Source organism: Heptranchias perlo, unplaced genomic scaffold (assembly GCF_035084215.1).
Source record: "Heptranchias perlo isolate sHepPer1 unplaced genomic scaffold, sHepPer1.hap1 HAP1_SCAFFOLD_50, whole genome shotgun sequence".
In the NCBI taxonomy this organism is placed as follows: domain Eukaryota; kingdom Metazoa; phylum Chordata; class Chondrichthyes; order Hexanchiformes; family Hexanchidae; genus Heptranchias; species Heptranchias perlo.
In genome coordinates, this window is record NW_027139516.1 from 1,653,365 (window position 1) to 1,658,281 (window position 4,917).

General features: G+C 42.9%; 1 non-coding gene across 1 annotated transcript; it reads left to right on the forward strand.

Annotated features, from left to right (window-relative positions):
* Positions 1 to 458: 458 nt before the first annotated feature.
* Positions 459 to 531, forward strand: trnam-cau (transfer RNA methionine (anticodon CAU)). The gene has a single exon. It is a non-coding gene; the product is annotated as a tRNA-Met (tRNA).
* Positions 532 to 4,917: the final 4,386 nt, after the last annotated feature.

Genomic DNA, 4,917 nt, shown 5'->3' on the forward strand with positions numbered 1-4,917 from the left:
CCTTGAGCTCAATACCGCTTAATCCAAAAGCACGTTCGTTATTTTGAGCCAGAATTAAACCAACGATTTAAGAGTGATTTTGCTTTCAAGTTTTAATCTCTACAAGTTTTCCACACGACCAGCTGAGCTCTCGAAGGGAAACAGCAAAGGTCCCTCTCTTTGGTGATTGTTCACCGTGTGCCTTTTGACACTCCCGGACTCGTGGAGTCGCGTGGGCATGACCGAGACTGACTCGGTACCTGCTCATACCGCAGCGCTGTGAGCGTGTGAGCTCCGACTTACTCGACACACCTTTGGCCAGTCGAGCAATGGGGAACGTGTCTGACCAAAATTCAGAAGATTGTTGGTTCGATTTCCACCTGGATGGAGAGTTTTTGCAAACTGCCGATTAGTTTATGATTTTACACCTTGCAAACTGTCCTACTTGATAGTGCTGCCTGGATCATTATACATCAAGTGCCTTCTTAGCGCAGTTGGCAGCGCGTCAGTCTCATAATCTGAAGGTCCTGAGTTCAATCCTCAGAGAAGGCATCATTAAGCTTTTTTTTTTCCCATCTTTGCTCAAGACCAAAATCAATATTTTTTTCTTCCTGCAGCACACCAAAAGATTTGCTGCCACTTGACCTCTCTGTACCGTAGCAAGCAGTGAAGCTTAAGAAGTACATGGACCATGGGCTCGCTGAAAACTGACGCCACTTTTGTTTCTGGACAATTGACCCAAGTCAAAAGGTGAGTGGAGAATGCAAGAATCTATCTTGCTATCTCTCACCTGCTCAGCGAGCATTCGACTTGAATCATGGAAAGAACACAGCACGGAAGGAGGCCATTCGGCCCATCAAGACCACACCAGCTCTATGCAAGAGCAATCCAGCTGGTCCCACTCCCCCGCCCCATCGTTTTTCCTGATTTCATCTTTGGTGCTTTTGCCAATCACCTTAAATCTATGTCCTCTGGTCCTTCACCCTTCTGCAAATGGGAACGATTTCTCTCTATATACTCTTTCTAAACGCTTCATGGTTTTGAAAATCTCGATCAAATCTCCAGCTTCTCCAGTCTATCCACGTAACTAAAGTCCGTCATCCCTGGAATCATTCTAGTAAATCTCTTCTGCACCCTCTTTAATGCCTTCATATCTTTCCTAAAGTGCGGCGCCCAGAAGTGGACACAATACTCCAGTTGTGGCTGAACCAGTGTTTTCTAAAGGTTCATCATGACTTCCATACTTTAGTACTCTCTGCATCTATTTATGAAGCCCAGGATCCCGTATGCTTTTTTAACCGCTTTCTCAACCTGCCACGCCACTTTCAATGATATTTGCACATACACCCCCAGATCTCTCTGTTCCTGTATCACTGTTAGAATTGTGCCCTGTAGTTTATGTTGCCTCTTCTCGTTCTTCCTACCGAAATGCATCAATTCGCATTTTTCTTCGTTAAGTGTCATTTGCCATGTGTCCGCCCATGCAACCAGTCTGCATATATTCTCTTGAAGTCTATCACTATCCTCCTCACTGTTCATTACCCTTACAAATTTGGTGTCATCTGCAAATTTGGAAATTGTGCCCTGTACACCCAAATTCAAGTCATTAACATATATCAAAGAAAGCAGTGGTAACAGCACCGACCCCTGGGGAAAACCACTGTCCACCTCCCTCCAGTCCGAAAAACAACCGTTCACCACAACTCTGTTTCTTGTCCCTTAGCCGATTCTGTATCCATGTTGCTACTGCCACCTTTATTCAATGTCCTTCACAGTAGTTGTTTCGCACTCGCCTCCAAGCAGCTCCACGACCAGCAGAGAAATCTTGCCTTGGGATCGCCCCCTCCCTGACGACAATCAATACTTTGCTCCAATCGGTGGTATCGAGCATCAGCAAGTGAGCAACAGTCGAACGGGAAGCCCCAGTAATCATGAATGATGCTGAGAAGAGCCCGAGCCTGCGGAAGGTAGATGAGATCTCAGGAAAGGAACAGTGGCCCCGAGCTTGAGGGAGCAGCGAGAGCCCTGTCTGACTGATCGAAGACATTTTTGCCTGAAATCGGTTTGCGGTGTTGTAGCTCAAAGGCACTCCCTGCTGGTGAGCAGAGGCAAATGCTCGAGCAAAACAGCCGTGTTCTGAAAGACACAGAAAGCTTTAAGGTTTGACAAAGGCAAAGTGGTCTCCTGTGCCTCAGCGTCAACATGTTAAGCCGTAGGCTGCCTGTAAAGTTAAGAGAATGGCCTAGAGCTACTTACTCCAAAAGCACGTTTATTACTTCGAACCAGCAAACTTTGATCTGTTAATTGTACTGTAGACCTCTGCTCTACAAGTTGAGCGATCGAAAGGAAGCAGCTGATGTCTCTCTCTTTGGTGATTGTTCACCGTGCACCTATTGACACGCCCGGACTCGTGGAATCGCGTGGGCATGACCGAGACTGACTCGGTAACTGCTCATTCTCCAGCGCTGTGGGAGTGTGAGTTACTGCATGCTTTTTGAAAACTGGGCCAGTGGAGCAATGGATAACGTGTGGAGGGTCGATACCCGTTTGATTCGAAAGTTTCTGCGAATTTTTTTTATTACAAAACATATATTACTGCATAAAATTTAAGAATACACAGAGTTAAAACTAAATTTCACAATTTCGAAGCAATACAGTACAATACAGACCGTATCTCACGGTATGAACCGTCCAGTTAAAGGGGCCTCATGCTGTGATCTCACGGTGTGAACCGTCCAGTTCAGGGGGCCTCATGCTGTGATCTTATGCTATGAACCGTCCAGTTAAAGGGGCCTCACCTTGTGATCTCACGGTGTGATGCATCCAGTTAAAGGGGCTTCAAAAATGATCTTTCGCTCCAGAGTCCGCTCCGTGGAGCAGGACGAGAAGTGCTCGCGCTTCTTCTTCCAGAAGCTGCTCAGGGAGACTTCTGTGATCAGCAGCCTGAAGAAGGAAGACCTCACAGACCAACAAACTGAGTCCACCCCACCTTGTAATTTGCTCATTTACCTCATGCTCATGCTTTAATATTGCATTTTTTAAATAAAGATTAGAAAGTTATTTGATAAACTTGAGTAATGAAGGAGGAGAGACAGAAAGCGATAGAGAAACAACAACAGAGCAATAAACAGGTTGAACGAGGAACTGATATGGAGAGATAGGGAGATAAAGGTAGATAGATAGATAGCTATATAGATAGATAGATGGATAGATAGAGATAGATCGATCGGTAGATAGATATATGGTTAGATGGATAGAGATATATAGATAGATAGATGGATGGATAGATGGATGGATAGATAGATGGATAGAGAGATATATAGATAGATATATAGCTAGATATTTAAACAGATGGATGGATAGATAGATGGATAGAGAGATATAGAGATAGAAATACAGATGGATGGATGGATAGATATATGGATAGAGAGATTGATAGATAGAGAGATAGATGGATAGTGAGATAGATGAATCGATTGATAGATAGATGGAGAGATAGATGGATATAAAGATAGATAGATGGATAGATAAATATATAGATAGATAGATACATTTAAAGCAGTGGAGAGACAACGATACATAGTTTGAGGTGCTGGATTAGTTTAAGACGCTGTACTAATTTGAGGTACTATATTAGTTTGAGGTACTGTATTCGCTTGAGGTGCTGTATCACTTTGAGGTGTTGTATTGGCTTGAGGTGCTCTATTAGTTTGAGGAGCTGTATTAGTTGAAGTACTTTATTAGTTTGAGATACTGTATTAGATTGAGATGCTGTATTAGTTTGAGGTATTATATTACTTTCAGGTTCTGTATCGGTTTGAAGTACTGCATTAGTTTAAGGTGTTGTATTTGTTTGAGGTACTGTATTAGTTTGAGGTACTTCATTAGTTTCAGATGATGAATTAGCTTGAGGTATTATAGTAGTTTCAGATTCTCTATCCGTTTGAGGTACTGTATCAGTTTGAGATACTGTTTTAGTTTGAGGAGCTCCATCAGTTTGAGGTGTTATATTAGTTTGGGGTATCTGTATTGTAAGGAAAGAGTCAGTCTTTATATTGAAGTAATATTAACCTTTAGCTTTTGCCTCTTAAGTGAGGAAGTATAAATCTCCGTTGGGAGAATGAAACTACAATCATAAGACAGATTTGCTTCATTTTATATGCATGCATATGTTGAATATAGAGACGAGTAGATTCTGAAGTCCAGAAACACTTGGATTGTTGCTGATATCATTATACTCGTAAGTTTAATTATCCTTTTGATATAAACAATTGCCTGACAATCATAACAAGACCTTTAAGTCATTCATAGCTGCTGTGTATGTGTGTCAGGCAGCATTGTGTGCTATTCGTCTTACCAGCTTCACAGGCAAGCAGGAGAGGTGTGACATCTGTATGATTGCTACGTATCATTCCAAGCTGATGCTGCGGGAAAGGACTGTACTGGTGAGAGATAAACACCATTCTGTTTTCTGGTCAATTGGCAAGGCCATATGTTTTAACTATCAAGTTCAAAAGTTATAGTTATGATGAATGCCTGAAGCAGAACACCTGGCTGTGCGGAAGGAGCCTGTTTGCACCACAAGGCGACATCTAGTGGAGGAGTGCAGTTAGGTGATGAGGGAAGTGATACTCTGATAACATGGAAAATGCTGGAAACCCTCAGCAGGTCAGGCAGCATCTGTGGAGAGAGAAACAGAGTTAATGTTTCAGGTCAATGACCTTTCATCAGAACCAAGTTGGGCAGTTGTGTTCGGTACGAGTATGAAACATCGGAATTGTTTCACTCATGTGGGGTGATTTGGGTACTTTTCTGTCTTTGGAAGTTCAAGATCCAAAGTAAAATAAGGGCTCATCTGGGATTTGAACTCGGGACCTCTCACATATTCATAATAACAAACCCGAAACAAGAATCAGACCCCGAGACCAACGAGCCCAC